The sequence below is a fragment of the Hemicordylus capensis genome, chromosome 3 (genome assembly GCF_027244095.1).
Source record: "Hemicordylus capensis ecotype Gifberg chromosome 3, rHemCap1.1.pri, whole genome shotgun sequence".
NCBI classification, from domain to species: domain Eukaryota; kingdom Metazoa; phylum Chordata; class Lepidosauria; order Squamata; family Cordylidae; genus Hemicordylus; species Hemicordylus capensis.
In genome coordinates this window covers 73,931,300-73,950,941 of record NC_069659.1, presented here as the reverse complement: position 1 = coordinate 73,950,941, position 19,642 = coordinate 73,931,300, and the positions used below count along the sequence as shown (strand labels likewise).

At 43.5% G+C, this 19,642-nt stretch overlaps 1 protein-coding gene and 1 long non-coding RNA gene across 2 annotated transcripts in view; one reads left to right on the top strand and one right to left on the bottom strand.

The window, feature by feature from the left end:
• Positions 1 to 19,642, bottom strand: part of ROBO1 (roundabout guidance receptor 1) — a 927,259-nt gene that overhangs the window by 502,650 nt on the left and 404,967 nt on the right.
• Positions 1,196 to 13,237, top strand: LOC128349798 (uncharacterized). Its single transcript, XR_008318997.1, has 4 exons — positions 1,196 to 1,248; positions 9,048 to 9,096; positions 11,169 to 11,270; positions 12,924 to 13,237. It is a non-coding gene; the product is annotated as an uncharacterized LOC128349798 (long non-coding RNA).

Genomic DNA, 19,642 nt, shown 5'->3' with positions numbered 1-19,642 from the left:
TTCCCCGGTGCTGCTAATGGAACTTCCCAGCGTAGGACTTCAAAAAATCCTCCCGGGTAACTGTGTAACCCTTTCACAGCTGCGAAGCTACGACGAGCAGCCTCCGCCAACAATAACGATTATTAATTATTGATGAAACAGACAACGAAGCAGGAAGGCACACAGGTTTTGTTGGCTTTAGAGTTAATGTTGACATACAGGCAAAAGAACTCTTCATTTAGATTAGGTAGAGCCCAGTTTCCAGTTTCTTATCGAGATGAGCCATTCAGAGCTGTCCCAAAGCTCAGGGGTGCCCCAGGCGAAGCCTACTAGGGTACCTACGCCTGGGCTTCTTTCAGGTGAGCCCTCCCTCCTGGCCACTGCTTCCACCTGCCACTTTCACAGTGATGTATAATAGATCTGGCAACATCATAACTCACTGTAAAAGCAGAGGACAATGGTGAGGAGGGTTGGTGGCGTGATGGAGAATGACCAACCTCCTGGCCACTGCTGCCTCCACCCACAGCAAGGTCTGATGTTGTTATACCTCACCACAAAAGCAGCCGGTGGAGGTGGCAGGCAGCTAAAAGGGCGGATGGGCAAAAGGGAATGCCCGCCAGCCCCTGGTCACCACTGCCACCTCTACCCACTAATTATTATCGCTCACTGCAAAAGTAGTGGGTGAAGTAAGTGGCAGCTAGGAGAGCAGGTGTTCCCCATTGTCCATGTGTCCTAGCTGCTGCCACCAGCCATCCCCTTTGCAGCGAGAAGAGGCTGCAGTGAGGGAGGGGAGAAATTGGGCAATGGGGAGCACCTGCCCACAAGGCACACCCGGCCGGCCACATGGGTGAAGGGTGCAGGTCATTGCTGCTGCTGCCCGCTTGGTGCCCTATGTGACTGCCTAGCAGGTGGGTTGGCCCTGGAACCATTATCTAAACTGGCAAGTGTGCCTTCTCTTCCATAAAAAAACCCACAATCTGAAATATTTTAACAGCAGCAGTGTAGTCGCAAATTCAAAAGAGCACATGCTCCACAATGACAGCACCCACAGCCATGCCTCCTCATGGCCAGAAGCACACACCCCCCCCCCAAGACAGATGCAGTAATTTGCAGTAATGTGGTAGTTGCCATAATTATAAACAATCAAGGATAAATTCCTGATTCTACAGAGTTTGAACTTCATATGTTTAATCAACAGGAAGAGTGGCCTGAATTATAAAAATCACAAAGGGTGGAGGATACTCCTTGCAACAGAAGACAGGAAGAAAGGTAATAAAATCAACTGTAGTCTGATATTCAACTATGGAATGAGCCATAGGGTGGACAGGTTCAAAGAACCTGGGCCGTCCAGCTCCCCAGAGCCGCCTGACTGCTCTCCCCACCAACCAGAGCCACAGAAAGACCATGCAAGCTCTCCATAGCTCATTCTTAGCTGTTTGTTGGCTGGTGTATGCATTTCCTTTTTTTTTGCCTCCAGTGAGGGAAAGAAAGGGAAATAAGTGTAGCCAGCCAGCAAACACTAGCTGAGAAAGAGCCACAGAGGGCTTGTGTGGGGCCCACCCTCTAGGGCCATGCCACTTGCATGTGATGTAATGCACAAGGAGAGTAATTATTCTTATTATTGTTGTTATTGTTAACATTTTATATCCCACTCTTCCTCCAAGGAGCCCAGAGCGGTGTACTACATACTTAAGTTTCTCCTCACAACAACCCTGTGAAGTAGGTTAGGCTGAGAAAAAAGTGACTGGCCCAGAGTCACCCAGCAAGTATCATGGCTGAATGGGGATTTGAACTCGGGTCTCCCCAGTCTTAGTCCAGCACTCTAACCACTACACCACGCTGGTGGTGTAACTGATGCATGTCCGGTGAAAACACCATTTACAGGTGGACCAAGCCCCCCACCCCCATTGCTCAGCCACTGCAATGAACTGTTAATATGCTGCTCTCACCCTTCTATTTCCACCAAAGGGCTTTACATCATCCCTGCTGAGACCCTGGAGGGAAAACATTACTGAGGCTTTATCCTTGTCGCTTAAATTTAGTAGCTTTATGTAAGACACCTTTGTTGGTAGTTGTGGGAGAATGGAGACAACTTCCTTGTCAAAGACCAGGCAGGCTTTAGGGTGGGTAGAGCCACTGTAGACCAATGCCTACTATTACAACACCTAATATTTGGTCAAGAAATAGTATGAAGCCCCAAGGAGATCGATATACAGGTACATATGCATTTCTTGATTTCAGTGTTTGACTCTGAACCCAGAGACAGAGTGTGGGGTTCAGAGTGTGGAGCATATTAGCTCCCTTCCTGTTCATTATATCACTTCCATAGTTCAGGCTCTTACTGACCCTAGTTTCCATCCTCCAAGATTGGCAAAAAGGCTAATTTCTGCTTTGTTGCACACAAATGACACTGCTATTCTTTCATTTTTGGCAGTAGGACTGAGGAGAATCCTCCAGGTTTTTGCTATCTCTTGCTCAGAAGAAAGCTGAATATCAGTTATTCCAAAACAAAAAAGTCATAGTATTTACTAAGAGCTTAACTAAACATAGATAGCTGATAAATGTTTAATAAGATCAGTTTTTGGCTCAAATTAATATTTTGTCCATGGGACTGGTGCCTTTAATCCTGGTTGATAGCTAACTCAGGGTGGATGTGGATGAGCGCCTGAGAGGACCATCTCTGGATTTCCTCAGCCTTACTATCTCTGGGCTATCTTAAGGCAAAGGGGACCACAACATATCTGGGACATTGATTTGCAAAGGGACAAGAGTCTGGTCTCTTATTACCTGGAGGTTAGAAACCATGATAAAGATTTCTCCCTGGCAAAATTTATTTTATCTTTTTACATCTAAACACTGGAGAGCTTTCATCTTAGCCCAGTTCAGTGTGTTGCCATCAGTTGTACTGGAGAGGAAATATTTTCAAATTCCCTACATAAAATAGATTTGCCCTTGCCAAATGGTTGGTGGGTGGATTTGAAACTGTGGATCATGTGCTGTTATACTTTCAGTTTCATAGAGACATCCATCATTCTTTTATAACTCCAATTTTAAGGACATTCCCAGGAAGGGGAAGATTACGCCTTTTGCCGCCTATAGGAGATGGCTTGATCCATAGGGGTGGATTAAGCCTTTTGCCGCCTGTAGCCTTTTGCCACACATGTGGAGAAAGCCCATAATGGACTGCAGGCAGTAGCCTACAGTCCTTTGGGAAGGAGGAGTGGAGCTGGAAGGATCTCTCCCTCCCTGCCGCACCATGCAGTGGTGTTGCTTTAAAGGTAAAAGGGAGGACTTCTCCCTCACCCACCACCAGGCCCTGCCCTGTTGCAGCCACTGCCACCCCATCCCACCGCACAGTGGCATTTTAAAGCAAAAGGGAGGACTTTCCTCTTGCCCCACTCCCCACAGCTGCCACTGTGTGGCCTTCGCTGCCCACATCCAAAAAAGGGGGGGGGACTTTACCCTCACCGCCAGAAAGGGGCAAGTGCCTCTTGCCTCTGCTACCTTGCCTCTCCTTAAATCCACCACTGTTCTCAGGCAGATCAGATACATTTTATACTTCTCTTATTATTTTGAGATGGCAACAAAGATATCACTTTTAGAAGCTATTCACATGATTGCTCAAAACCAGGCGGGGCTCCCTTAGCCAGTTTAGAGCAATCGTGAGAACCACTGGGCTCATGGGCGAGCCTGGTGGTTCTCTGGCAGCTAGCCCGCCTAACTACTCCTCACCCTAAATGAGGCTAACAGAGCAAGCGCTGTAAACAAATAAACCTTGTTTATTTGATTGTATGTCAGCCAAAGCTGACAACACTGGGGTGGGGTGGGGGGAGCCCATGAAGGCACCACACACTCACACGGTGTTGGCTGCGGGGGGGGACATGGCAGCGCTCCCCTTCCCCCAACTCCCCGGAGCTCCAGATGGAGCTGTGGGCAGGCACGGCAGTGCCCAACCGGAGCAGACACTTGTCTGCACAACTGTTAAGCACCTGCTAAACCCCTCCTCCCTGCACAAACCCAGTCTGGTGCTTCACACCAATCGTCTGAAGCACCTCCATGTGTTGCAGAATTTTGTTCTAAGGTTTGTTCCAAGAGGAATCAGAAGGTTAAATCTGTAATTTAATTTCCTGAAACAATGTTGGTTTTTGCATATTGATTTAATGTAACTGTAACATTGTAAACTGATGTAATGTAAGTTACTATAAGTTGTATTCTCCTGTAATTTTGTTTCTTCTTCTTCTTGTTTTCTGGTCCTGGACTGTAATAAATCAAATAATGCCATTTCCCAATTGGTCCTGTCATCAGCATGGTTCTTTCCATGCAATTCCACCATTGCTGTGCAATTTGTACCTTCTTACATCACCAGCAAATAATTAGTAAGATCTACAGCAGATCAAGAATAGTTGTGTGCACTTAAGGGTACTGCTGTTAAAATTTAAAGTTATCCAAATTCTGAATCAAGCGCAGGAGCTCCCGTGCAATTAATACCTGCTGTTTGTTGCTATCCTATCCAATCAGCAGTGGCATACCAGAGTCACATCTCGAGTTTTCTTTTCCTTTAGTAGTAGTCATCAGGATCCTATGTTATAGCTTGATCACACCTATATATTTAATTCTCTGACAGCTGACTGAGTAGGAAACTGTGCGGGGATGCGTCTGGATGCCGCCTGCTGGAACTCTTGCGAGGTCCTGCAAGAGTTCCAATCATTGCTGTGGGAGGGAACGGCAGCCAGGGAGGCAGGCCCAGAAGAGAGAAGGAAGAAGCAGAATTGAAGGGGAATCAGCAGAATCAGGGGAAAGGAGAAAGAAAGGAGGAAACCAGACCCATTGCCTTGGAAGGGAATGGCATCAAAGGTGGAGAGACACCAGGCATCCGCCCTCAAGCCACCTGACAGGAAGTACAGCCGCTTTGGGAGCAGTGCAGGCGGGTGATAAATAATGGCAGCAGTGGCGAGAAAGCAGAGGTGAATGGGCCAGAAGGTGGGGGGCCGAGGAGACTGGGGCAGAAGGGAGTGGGAGGAGAGGAGCGGGCAGGCAAGAAATAATGGTGGCTGGGCAGGCAGGAGATAAATAATGGCATTGGTGGTGGTAAGAAAGCAGAGGAGACGGGGCAGAAGGGGGCAGGGGAGAGAGGGGACTGGGGCAGAAGGGGGAGGGGGAGAGAGGGAACTGGGGCAGAAGGGGGCGGGGGAGAGAGGGGACTGGGGCAGAAGGGGGCAGGGGAGGTGGACAGAAGGTGAGGGGAGTGTACTGCTGCACAGATGCTCTCTGGGGATTCAGCAGCCACAGCCATCCATGGGGATATGGCAAGGGCTATGTGTGCCAGTGGAGCATCCTCCTGATTGGCTGGGCACCGGTTGGCTGCTGGCAATGGCCGCTGTGAGGAGGTGGCAGTTGTGGTGGCAGGCCTAACCTGGCCCTGGCGAGGAGGCCGCGGCAGGCCTTGCTGTAGCAACAGGCCCATGGCGGCTATGAGGCAGGGGCGGAGCGGGGGCAAGCCTAGCCTAGGCATGGCAAGGAGGCTGAGGAGGGGGCAACAGGCCCAGAAGTGGCAGGCCCATGGCTGCTGTGAGGAGGGGGCAGCAGTGGCAGCGGCAGGCTTAGCCCAGCTGCGCCAAGGAGGCTGCGGAGGGAGCGGTGGGCCCTGCTGTGGCAAGGTGGCAGTGGAAGGCCCGGCAGAAGGGGCGGCAGACCCAGCAGTGGTGAGGCAGTGGAAGGCCTGGTGGAGGCTGTGGAGGAGGTGGGCAGAAACTGTGAACCACGGCTGGAGAGTGGGTGAGAAAGTGTCATGGCGGGGAGTGGGTGGGGGGCAGAAGCAGGCTGGCATCAAAGAACAGAGACTGTGGTAGAAGCTGGGGGGGAGGGCTTGGGGAGAAGTGGAGTGTACTACCGCATAGATTCTCTGTGCGGGATCAGCTAGTGCATATTTAATTAGATCAAATGCAAGTAGTAAGTCTGCTTGATCTTGAATCAGAATTTGGCTCAACTAGGTAAGCTATTTTCCTAAAAAGTTTAAAACTAGTTCAGACTATTTTAAAGCCAATTTCAAGCCTATTTCAGATCCTGTCAAAATCCCAACGTATCTCCAGAGGTACTTGGGAGGTATTTCCCATGGCCCCTGGCATGCTGCCATAGCAGTGTTTCAAGTACCAGAGATATTCTTCTCTTTGCAGTAACCATGTGAGGGGGGCATAGCTGGGAGTTGCTTTCTGGCTGATGCTAATCTTGAACTGGGCCTGTGTTTATCATTTTTTAATGTGCATGATTAATCATATAGTGGAAAGTACAATCACATAAAACAAAATCTAGGTCACCTCAAATGTACCAATACAATTTTCAAACTAGAAAAATATAAATTAAACAAGAACTGTCAAGAGACCCAGAATGATAAAGCAAATAATTTTAGTTAAATGACTAGATGTAAATCCAACTGAGGTGTACTTCCAAGTAAATGTATGTTGCATTACAGTCTTAGTGCAGGCACAACGTCAATGGGAACTGCTGGAGTGTCACTACTTCACCTTCCTTTACCAACTACAACTGTTCTAAAGATTACACTTAGTCCTGATGAATTCACTTATGACAAAGTAAGTTAAATGGGTTTATAGACTTACTAGCTAACATCCTCGCTAATGAAGCACCAATACAACAGGAGCAGCACTGGTGTACCTTCAGACGTGTGTGTGTGTGTCAATTTCAATTACCTCCCCTTCCCCAGAAGCCCTCTGTGTCATCCAAAAATAAGTCCCTAAGGACTAGGGGTGTGCATTTTGGATTTTCTATTTGGATCCTAATCGAAACACCCCTGATTTGTTTTTGGGTCGGAATCTGACCCATCTGAATCACCCCAGATTCGATTCAGATTCGAATTAATCTGAATCCGAATCGGTTCGGATTAAAAAAAATGGGTCCCAGGGCCAAAAGAGTGGGGTGAGGTAGTAGTGCCTAATGGGTGGAGGCTACCACCCCAATTGCAGAGGGATTAGGCAGAAGGCTGATTTTTGGTGAATTTTTGAAATTTTAGTGTCTTTGGGGCAGATTTAGGGCATAAAGTGGGATCTGAGGCAGAAGAGTGAGGTGGGGTGGTAGAGCCTAATGGGTGGAGGCTACCACTCCAATTGCAGAGGGACTGGGCAGAGGGCTGATTTTTGGTGAATTGTTGAAGTTTACGCATCTTTGTTTTTCCTTATAAAGTATAATGGAAGGTGTATCGCTTTATGTCGGGGGGAGGGGTGGCCTAGAGCAATGTGGCATTGGTGGTAGTGCAAGGTAGGGGCAAGGAAGCTACCAGAATTTTTTCAAAGGATTTGGACAGAGGGCTGATTTTTGGTGAATTGTTGACATTTATGCATCTTTAAGGGTTTTCCTCATAAGGTATAATGGAGGTTTCAGAAGCCCCATAAGTGCGCTTGGGGGGTGCTGGGGTGGCCCAGAGCGAGTGGTGGTGTAGTGCACATAGGGTGCCAACCACCCCATGGGTTTCTAATCCATGGGGTACAGGGTTCTGTTGTTTCTGAGGTGTTCTGAGTGTGGATTCTATGATAGCAAATGAGATTTTCAATGAGACACCATGAATCCATTCTCATTTGCTATCATAGAATCCACACTCAGAACACCTCAGAAACAACAGAACCCTGTACGCCATGGGTTAGCAACGCATGGGGGGTGGTTGGCACCCTATGTGCACTAGTCAGGATATTAGCCAATCTTTTAAATAATTCATTATAGTAAATGTATTCCAATCATCTCCAGAGTTTAAGATTTAAAATGAGAAGTTGGGACTCAAATCTGCCTGCAAGTAACCCTGTCCATGTTTTTAGGTAATACTACCTAACTCCAGATGTGTAGGCACCATTGCAGTTACCCAGTGGTGAGAGAAAAACACACTCTGCATATGTCCAAAAGCAGATATTAATTTTTATTCTTGTTCTTATTCAAGGTCTTAACCTTGGTATTGAAACTAATTCCTATGATGATAAGCCATCCATTTAGTAATGTACAGAGCAGTCCTCATCATAGCAGACTGAAAAAAGCTGGATAGGGCTTTAATTCAATGTGTAAAAACTTTCTAATTTCCCATTATCTGATTAACAGTGTCTTATTTTTGGACTCGTGGGCTGTAATCCAAATGACTGCACAATGAATTACATGTTAAATGAATAAAGTGCCAAGGGAGCTTTTGACATGAAAAACATAAAACAAACGAGAAACACTTCCATGTTGCATGCTTCAGTACTTTTTAAACTGTGGGGTTTTCTAAAACAGTTTGTAATATGACAGATGTGCTGTTCAAAGGAAAATATCACAACTCCTACTGGATCTGCCCAAACCCTTGGTTCATGCTACAGTAGCCCATCAGGCCATGGCTATGGTTTTCAGAAACCTATGTGTACATCCCTACTAGGGCATTCATTATCTGCTGCACTTTACAAGAAGTTCCTTACTTCCTTTACTGTTGCTTAGCATTCCTTGATGCATTCTAAAATGGGGTTTCATAAATCCATTTCTTGATGGTTGTTCTATTGCTTTGAAGTGTGAGATAGACTTTGCAACCTATAATTGTCCTGCTGAGTTTCCATCTGAGGGTGGTATCTATGCATTCAGTATGTTTGAGTGTGGTCTATCAGTGACATCTTCAACCTTGTAAAAAGTCTCTTCATGTTCCTGCCAGGGGGTCATACCAGCTATCTCCCATCTTATGCATTTGATTTTTGTTTTTGCCTAAATGCAGATCTGTCCTTCTTTATATTTCTTATACACGTTATGCTTTTAAATTTTTATGTTTAGCTCATCCCCAAGCTATTTGTACAGCCATAACATGTCTTTTAAAATATGTTTTTCATGGAAATTGTTTGAAATTTACCATTAGTAACTCTTCCTTCAAGTAGCCCTGGTAAACTTGGGTACCTTAGTAGAGTGTGGTTGCCTGACAGATAGCTGGAATTCCCCCATTATTACTCATACTTGCTTACTTGAAACATCTGCAATTTGTTTCAAGTACATTATCTCCTTGTTATGGCAACTCATGGTACATTTCAACCACAATGTTTCTCCTTCATGTATTTTAGCCCAGATGCTCTCCAATGGGCCACCATGTTTGCTCTCTTGAATTTCTATGTAAGTATATACTTGTTTTTAGATATAATACTAATCCCCATCCACTTCTGTTGCATCTGTTCTTTTTAAAGAAGTCATAGTACATGGGAAAAGAAACAAAATTTCACCCTGTCCCCAGAGGGCTCACACTCTAAAAAGAACACACACCAGCAACAGTAATCCCTTTGTGGAGACTGGATGGAGACAGTTGCTGGCCCCATTGATAAATATGAGAGGCACCATTCAAAAAAGTGCCTCTATACTCAGTTAGCAGGGTATGTTATTCTTATTGATGATGATGATGATGATCATCATCATCATCTGCTCAAATAACTCAGTTATTTTATGGTGTGATTTACTAAGCAACCCCACCACAGCTTCAGTTTAGTTTCTCTCTCTATCCTTTACACTAATTTTGGGGCTTTTGACTCATTCTCTCACAGGGTTTAGTTTAAAGTCCTCTTGATCAGGTTCATCAAGCTTCTTGAAATACATTTTCCTCAGTCTTCATAGGGTGCAGCCCATTTAGAAAAACCTAGACTGTAGTATCTACCCTCTCGGATGCTTGGAACCTAGTGTAGCTTGCCAGGTCAGGTGCAATGCTCACAATGTCAGTAGCGCCTGGGGAAGTATCAACCTAAAAGGATGGACTGTGACTGAAGGAGAATGATACATATCCCTTTTCTGCACTATATAGGGATATTCAGAGAGGAAAACAACATGAAATAAGGCCATATTTTCCTCTTTTATGCTTTCCAGAACCCCCTCCTGTGATACAGCAAAAAATAAAAATTAAAAAATACCCGGGTTCAGGGCTGGCAGCCAGTCCCAGATCTCACTTCCTTCTAGCACTATATATAGTACAGTAGGATATATTAGTTAAAAATAATTTAAACTGTTTTAATTGTTTTTATTCTGTTTTTATGGTGGTTGTACTTTTAAACCATGTTCACTACCTAGGGGTACACATATCAGCTGGTCTGTAAATATGAGAAATACATTTAAATCCTGAAGGCAATAGGAAAGATATTCCCTTTCCCCATTTTTCCTTCCTGAAACTCTGCCTCTCCCTACTAGGGATGTAGTAATGTAAGGCAGGGTTGCAAAAAAAAAAAAAAAAAAAAGTTTCAACTCAAACCTGGCCATTTCAAGAGTTTCAAGCACAAAAATGGCCTCTAAATAAAGTGGCCATTTTGATCAAAATGTTTTGATGTTTTGAGTGCCTTTTTGGAGGCCTGTTTTCCCCTTGCTGAATGGTTTTCTGGCACTGGCTTCCAATCGGCTTGTGATCTTCTTGGTTGGCGTGTTACCATGCAAATGAAGTATCTTCCTGGGCAACTGTATCTCCATTGGCTGGGAAGAGGGAGGGATGAACACAAAAGGAAGGAAAGCAGCCCTTGTCGTTGCACCTGCCCCGTCATTGCCCGGCAAAAGGAGAAGTTTAGTGCACACATGTGCCCATTGTGGTGTGCGTGCCCGTCGCCGCGCATGCACCACAATGGGCGCATGCATGCACTAAACTTCTCTTTTTGCCAGGCAACGACAGGGGCAGGGGCGGCAGGGAGGAACGCTGCCGCCCCAAAAACTTTGCTTAAAAGTCAAGCACCGGAGTGGGGGAAGCAGCGGGAGGGGTAAGTACTATCCCCTGCCCTTAAAGCTACATACCCCCCACCCCGGACCACCGGCCCCGCCCCAATCTAGACCGCTTCGGAGGCCTCTGACATGGCCCCGGACCGGTCTGGTGCACATCCCTACAATTGAATAAGGTTGAACAAATGTCCCTGGGCATCGAGTGGAAGAGTGGCAGAGTCTCTCCCCCCTCCTTTCTTCTTCACTGGCTAGATAGTGCTTGTGTTCAGCCCTCCACTTCCTCAGCCTGATTGACAGGATTCAACAGCAAAGGGAATGTAAGTCACAAGGAGAGGAAGAGGGAGGGATGCTGTTTGATACTTCTCTGAGGAGTGCTGAAAAGCTGAAACAGAACTGAAAAGATCTCAAATTAAAAAGGAGCTTAGGGACCTTTTAGAGGACAACTTGTTCTCATTAAAATTATCAGGGTAAAACAAAACAAAAAATTCCTTTTATGATTCCAGGCCTTAAATCCTTGGAGAAAATCTGGATTCAAGTTTCCCATGGAAAACCTTGACTGGTGTGTGTGTGTGTGCGCGCGCGCACTTTAGCAAAAGCATTAATGGGTGAGTAACCAAGATAGAAGCATTACTGTTGTTAATATGAGGTGATTGTACAAGGTATATACAGGGGCGTATCTATAGGGGGCAGGGGGGGCACGTGCCCCGGGCGCCACCTGAAGGGGGGGCGCAATTTCTTAAAATTAAATAATTTTTAAAAATGGCCACCAAAAACAAAATGGCCACTGGGCATGCTCAAATGGCCTCTGTGAGGCCCTAGGGCATGCCATGCCTTGCAGAGGCCATTTGAGCATGCACAGTGGCCATTTTGTTTTCAGCGGCCATTTTTTAAAAAAAAAAAATTTAAAAAATGACCACCGCACATGCTCAAATGGTGCCTGTGAGGCCCTAGAGGCCAGTGGGAGGAGGGGGAAAGTTTGCAGACCCCCCCCACAGCCTTTAAGATGTCCCCCAAAGGGGCTAAAGGTAATTAAAAAAAATTAATATAATATGTCACTGTACACATATTCAGATTGGCACTATGTACAGAGAATAAGGGCTTGTGAATACTGAGCTGAAGTTTATGAGCTAAGATTGTATCCATTTGCTCTTACTTTGCTTCTTGTGATAAGTGAGTTAAATGTGATGTCTTAATAATATGGCTATTAATGGTGAGTTTGTCTTTGAATCAGTGTGAAATCCTTAGTATTAAGGCCCACTGGGAGTTTCTTGCTCTCTTTCTCTCATTCTAACTGTCTTTCTGAAATACTAGAATATATTCCAAGCAGTGACACAGTTTACTCTGCATATCCTTTAATTATTTTCAGAGTATCTGGGAAAAGTCAAATTCTCCATTTATTTTTAAAACTTATGTAATATTTTTAAAACTTATGTAATCGTGATGCTACAATGCATAGCAGAGAATTAGACAGGCACTTCTTTTAGTTTTTCCAAGTACAACTCCGCATAATATTTGGGGATTTCATGAGCCCCAGCATACTGAAATTTGTCGTTTTCCAGCATTTTAACCTGAGCTATCCAAACAAATTAATGATAGCCCCACAATGTGGATAGTTTTAAAAAATCAATCTGAAGTGGTAGATAGGAGCTTGACCACATGTATGATATTGGTAATTTTTGTAATTTTTTAAATTTTTAAAATAAAAGTTTTCTGAAACATGTGTGTCAGTCAGATGTATGTGGGGGTGGTGGGGAGGGGGGCGCAATTTCAGTGCTTGCCCTGGGCACCGTTTTCCCTAGTTACGCCACTGGGTATATGTTTAAAAATGTTTCTGGACCTCAAAAATACACACCTATTTAGTTAGTTAGCTAGTGTGTTTGTGTGTGTGTGTGTGTGTGTGTGTGTGTGTGAGAGAGAGAGAGGGGGGGGGGATGTGTGATATTGGAGAGTGTGTAAGAAAAATAAGAGCATCTCCTTCTCCATTTGTTTTCAGGAAGACCCTCAAGCTGCACTTAAGGCTTTCAACTGGACTTAATTTTAATAATTTGTCTTAACATATTTTGAGATTGTTTTAATTGCATTATGGAATTTTAATCTGGCTTTTTTAATATCTTAAATTTTGTACACTGTGAAGAGATTTACATATCAGGCGGTATAAAAATATGATTTAAAAACACACATATTTGCATAGGAGCAAGAGATACGGTATGCTGAGAATCTTTTCTTTTTCACCATGTTGTTTCTGTTCTGCAACGAAGACATGGAGAGGGGTGCAGAAGGCAGCAGGGGCCCATCTTAACATCTGGCCTTGAGGAACTATGCCAACCTTTCTATGCCCCTGTACTGAACATCACTAGAAGGTTGGTGCATTCCTCCTAGGGGCTAGAATACATTTTGCACAAATCACACACACACAAAATCATTAACAGCAAATATTTATATACTGGTTTTCAACAAAACTTTCCAAAGTGGTTTACATAGAGAAATAATAAATGAATGTAGTTAAGCATTTATTTATAATTCTTAACTTAAGATGACAGATATTTTGTCATATGCTTCATTCTTTTAAAAACAACCTTTAACTATCACTTTTATAGATGGCAATTATTCTTTGATATGATATATAGCCTTTCACATTTTTTGTATTGTTCAGACTTAATATAACTATTATTGGTTTTTAAAAATAGTGTAAACAAACCAATGAAAACAATCTAATTTTCATTTTTGTAATAATCTATTTCATCCATTCCATTTCTAACTGTGAAGATCTCCAGTTTACCACCCATGTGGTAGATGACTCAAATCTAAAACCATTAAGAGCAGTTCATCCACCCAAATACACATACCTGGTTTCTGACTCACCCAGAGGCACTCATTATAACATTACTAGAATTGCTATACACTGCAGACTACACATCATGACCTCCTAATTCTTTCATCACTCCTTTCAGCTAATTACTAGATTCCACTGCAATATTTCACAGTTCCAAAAGACCAGTTCCTTAAGGGCTGGTCCAGACAGCGGTTTCCCACGCTTATGATCTGGCAGCATACTGCACAGCCAGCAGTATGGGGAGTATTATGGTGAAAGGCAGGTATCTTTTCCCAGGCAACACCCCCACAGTGAGATAGGGAGCTAATCCTGCATATTACATAGTCAAATTTGACTGGCCCAATATAAACGTCTCTCTGTCTATGAACTATAAAAATTAGAAGCACTGAACACATCTCTTTAAGAAGAGCTAGCTGAACTCACTGCCTCACATACTACACAGTGTAAAGGGAGATGGTAATAGACCTGGCTGTACTGCTGCAATGATCTAAAGCACACAACTGTGCTGCTGCAGAGATGGCTCTGTTTCACTACTAACTCCTGCACAATCGCAGGTTGCAATGATGCTTCTTTTGGTAATAATGGAAATATTTTCACAATTTGTGATTTTTCAGGAGCTAGCAACCTAACGGCACAGCGGGGAAGTGACTTGACTATCAAGCCAGAGGTTGCCAGTTCGAATCCCAGCTTGTATGTCTCCCAAAAACACCTATATCAGGCAGCAGCGATATAGGAAGATGCTGAAAGGCATCATATCATATTGTGCGGAAGATGGCAATGGTAAACCCCTCCTGTATTCTACCAGAGACCACCACAGGGCTCTGTGGTCACCAGGAGAAGACACCGACTCGAGGGCACACTTTACCTTTTAGTAAGAGCAGAACAGACCCACTTCTGCAGCAGTGCAAAACAATTACAATTAAAGAGAACAGTGATTGGCCAGCCTCGCACACTCACATGGAGTTGTAGTAAGAACCTTAAATTTCCAGATTCTGGGAATTCTGGTTAAATCTATTGGGGTTGTCCAGAAATTCTGGGTTCTCGCAACACCTTTTGCAGAAGCGCATGGTCTGGCCAATCATGGTTATCTCTTTAACTGCAGTCATTCTACTGGTGAGGCCAGAGATGTATACAGTGATGACCATTTTAAGATTAAGACTTCTATACCTTTTCTTGGTATTTAAATTATCTTAAAATAATTAAGGTGTTAAAGTTTGTCATGTCAGTGCTACAGAGATTTGAAAAGTTGCATCTGTCAGAATTCTCTCATTCACACAACTGTTAAAGTTACAGAGCTCAATGTCAAAAGGTTGGCCATCTAGACCAGGGTTTCTTAACCTTGAGCCCCCAGATGTTGTTGGACTACAACTCCCATAATCCCCAAGCAAAAGACATTGTAGCTGAGGATTCTGGGAGTTGTAGTCCAACAACATTGGGGGGGGGCAAGGTAAAGAAACCCTGATCTAGACCAAGTCAACTTGGCCAAGCTGTTCCCTTGACAGCCGTTACTCATAGCAGTTCAGCCTTCCAACAATGAGAATTGTGTGTATTTCTCCTGCTGTCCAAGAGTTCTGCTATCTAGCACATCCTTAATTCAATACTTTGAGAATATAAGCTTTCATTGAAAAAGAAAATGTGAAGCAGTCTTCTCGCTTGGAGTCTAGTATGTCACCTCTGTTCCGTTAAGTCCCTCCTGGCCCATTGCCAGTGCTGTTGTACAGGCCCGGAGGAGTGCAAGATATGGAAGACTTGGCTCATTGTTATGGCTTGGGCTTAGGCTCCATGTGCTTATTCTGGGGTTGAACTGGCAGGCTCAAGGTCCAACCTGGTGTTAGGGCTTGGGGCTGGGCCTGGACCAGGGGCCAGTTCCTCCAGCCTGATTGCTGCCTCCTCTTCAGGATTAGACTCCATTCTACTGCTCAGGGCTGGGATCATGGCCCCTTCATCTTTCTCCTGCCTCATTCTCCAACTTACTCTCCACTTATTTTGCTCCTCTTCACCTTTTTTGCCTCTTTTCTTATTTTTGTCAGGGGGATATATCACTTTCATGGTCCAGTTACACCATTTCCTGGCCCTAGTTGTAGAGCCATGAAGATGTAGCAGCCAATGACCAAGTTATTTTTAATATGATTCAAAACTGCCCTATCTCCAAGTAGACCTATCCCTACTTTTGAAGTGTATCAAATTTGTATTTAATATCAAAACCAAATGTTCCTACTTGTCTGTAGATGTACAGATGTCTCATTTTGGGACTTGATTTAACTTGTTTGCTGGTACAGACAGAAATTTAGGTATTCTAATATTTGAGAGGTAGATTTGGATAGCACATTGGAAAAAATAATCCAACCAGTTAAAAATGTAAAACTTCATGTGTTCTAGGTAGTTTTAGAAGTTCATTTTATGGATTTCCCCCGAGGAATTATTTCGTAGGCTGCAACATCCACCAGATACCATGAAAGCCATTTGCTCAAACTACTGGTTCATGACCCCACTATGATGAGCTAATCTTTTCTTACAAAACAGTTCTATTTCCAGCTGACAAGTCTGGGCACACACCCTTCCACACAGATCAAACTACTAACTACTGCTGACAGTGATGGCATTCCTGCTAGCAACTATTTCAGTGTGGTTCTTGGTTAGAAAATGTGTAAATTTGTGGCCCCAAAAGGTAGCAACCAATCTAAGCCAACAGAAATACTGGACCTTACTACACCAGCTAGTATGAATGGACTCTCTAACTGTTGCCCTTACATTGTTAAGGCACACAAATAGAAGACAAACTTTAAAGGAAGTGTTAAAGTGATACAAGAATGTAAAAGGACAATGGCACTTTCATTTGATGACAAGAATGGAGAGTAGGCAACTCCAATGGATCTCATAGCTCAATGATAAAAGAGTGGTTAGTAATGAGATATAGCCCATATATGGCTTTGATAGGAAAGAGAGGAATGATACAGTAGAAGAAAGAACATGAAGCATGTAGGGAGAAGGAGCACTTACAGGTTAGGCCAGACAGGAGAAAGGGCCAATCAAGAAAAACACTGGCCACAGAATGGAGGCGTATTTGGAACAGATTTGAGGAGATGATGGAGCCAAGATCCTGCAAGGGGCAAGGGAGAAAGCAAAAGGAGTATCAGGTGCTGTAATGAGTTAGGACATGCTGGTATACTGATAAGCCTTCAGGAAATAGAAGGCCCCAAAATGTTGCTATCCAGTGATGAAAAGTGTTAATGGCTGTGGAAATCCACATCACATAAACGATGAGTAGCATTCAGATACTGAAGAAACAGCCTTTTCCTTCTTGGCATCCAGGTCATGAAAAGATCAACTGTTAACAGAAAATGTAACTATGTATTGTTTTTATTTCACAAAACATCCAATTTTAATCTCCTTAATTCCTTTGAAGTATTTTAATAAAAGTATTTGTTTTAACACTGTTTGCAGGCATGCAAGTGAGTGGTGAAACATTTGTCCTTTTTCATTCTTTGAATAGGAATTTCAGCTAGTAAATAAATGTTAGTAGGAAAAAACCACCAAAATTCTGTGACTGTGTTTCTGATGTTGGTTACAAATTAGTCTGAGCTCTCTCTGTGTGTGTAATGTCATTTCTAGCTTCCTTTTCTACATAAAATGTACTCAATGCAGCATACAAAACAGAAATACTCAATTAAAAATTATAAAATACAATGGTAAAACAGTGACCCTCCCCCCCAAAAAAACAGTTATAAGAACAGATATTTCTAGTACCTTTGGTTGGTGGTTTCATCATACAGGAAAACCTCATTTTTCATGGTTATGCATATCCATGGGGTGTCTCATTAAAACCCACGTATCCACAGTTGCTAGAGGGCTGGAAGTGACTGCAGAGGTCACTTCCAGCCACCTTTTTTCCCCACAGAGCCCAGGAGGAGCCATTTTGTGGTTCATGTTTTAAGTGGACTTTCCCCCATGATTATTTATTTATCCATTTATTTATTTATTCGATTTCTCTACTGCCCTTCTAAAAATGGCTCAGGGCAGTTTATACAGAGAAATAACAAACAAATAAGATGGCTCCCTGTCCCCAAAGGGCTCACAGTCTAAAAAGAAACAGCAAAAAGAAACTGGAGGTACTGTGCTGGGGGTGGATGGGGCCAATGCCATTGAACCATTACTAATGATGTTCCTTTAATTTAACTCGCAAGTAGCTGACAACATGAACTCTTTAGCTTATGAAAAACACATTGAGGCTGTTCTCACAAGCAGCCAAGCCTAGGCTTGACTGCCTGTGAGAACCATTGGGATGCACATGGATCCTGGCGGTGCTGCAGCATTTAACCCAGGTCCGCATCCCAGCTCAGAGTCAAGGTTAATGGTGCAGAAGTGCCATTAACCTTGGCTCTGGATCACATGTCAGTGTGAGCTGCATGTCCATGCAGTATTAGACACGGATTTACCTTTTGTTGCTGCTCAGGCTGACACAGAGGCTGCGACTAGAGCGCCGATTGCCGTAGGGAATCCCTCAGTGCACTGGGCTCAGGACACGGTGCACTGTGGGATTCTAGGAGACCAGGACGACGAGTCCTGGCCTCAGAGCGATCCACCCTGCTCCATGCTGCACGGAGCAGGGCTGATCATGTGCGAGCACAGAGTGCACTCCCACCAAACAGGAAAGGATCGTCTGGGGGAAGGCAAGGCTTGGGAAGCCTTCCCCCCCCCCCGCCTGTCCGTTGAGTTGTGTGAACAGCCCCAGAGATAACTTTTATAACTATTGAAAAATTGTTTCCAGTAGGGGAAAATAGGTGTGGAGAAGTCTGTCTTCCTTTCAGGGTTCAAAAACCATGTATTCAAGGGCCCCATATGGCTGAAAAGCTGCAGGGGGGAAAACTGCTTTTTCAGGGCTTAATTGAAATAGGGAGTGAGGATGAAAGGAAATGATCTATACCTTCCATCACTTTTCAATTTCCTGTTGACCCCCCCCCCCCAAAGTATTTTTAGTAGCAGTGGTGGTGAGGTGGGAAACAATGAATAGATGACCCTCACACACATTTCTGAGTGACACATAACTGGGCCATGATATCCAGGGACTAGGACAAACATCTGCCTCAAACTGCACCCCCACAGCTCTACAATGTTCCAAAACTTGTCTGCTCCAGTCCTTCTTGCTATATACTACAGCTAAAACTACATTTGGGAAAGATCTTCCTAACTTAAACATTTATTCATATTATAATCAGTGCAAAGTCTCATTGTAAAGTAGAACATAGTATTTCAGAGTTCTTTCAACATGCTTCCTAGTGTATAAAATAGAGTTTGTGTGTGAATGCATTTTTTTTCTTTAACATTAGAATTTGATATATACTGTTAATCATCTATTTAATATTTTTAATTTTAAATAATGAACAACAGCTGCATAGTGGAGAGAATTCTTAGCCCATAGAAATCAATGTAATGATCTATATATGATTGACATGATCTTTAATTTTGCAGATGTTCTCACAAAAGTGTTTAGACTTTTTGCCCACAAAATCCTCACTCATACACGCCATTTAAGTTACTGTTGCTAGGACAATGTATTGCTCATAGATCTAAAGGATATGAATATATGCCTGCTTTCTTATAGTTGTGTGTGCACACGAACATACTTCTAGAACTGAAATAATAGTATTTAAACTGTTCCCCATATTAATGTGCCAGTCTTGCTGACCTACCATTGATAGCTCTCACAAGAAAATATCAAATGACTTCCACTCATTACAGCATATTTACTTTTACACCAACACAGAGATTAATGTGCAAGGCCTCAGTACAGAGATATACATGTAAAAAGGTAAATCACAGTGTCTAATACTGTGTGCACATATATTATATTAAAATTTATATTCTCTCTCTCTCTCTCTCTCTCTCTCTCTCTCTCTCTCTGAGTCCTGTGTATCCAAAGTGTCCCAAATAACTTCAACATATTTCTAGGAGTTTCCAGACCAGAAGACGACCAGAAGAAAAGAAATTTTGGATTTATTAGGACACACAATATCATGTTTGGATTTCACATAGATTGCATAACTGCTGAACAAACATTACATTAAATTAGCATTACCTCTAATATTGAAACTGGTATTGTGTACTAGTCTGTGTTTTACATCTGAGCCATTCCATAGTTTTCAG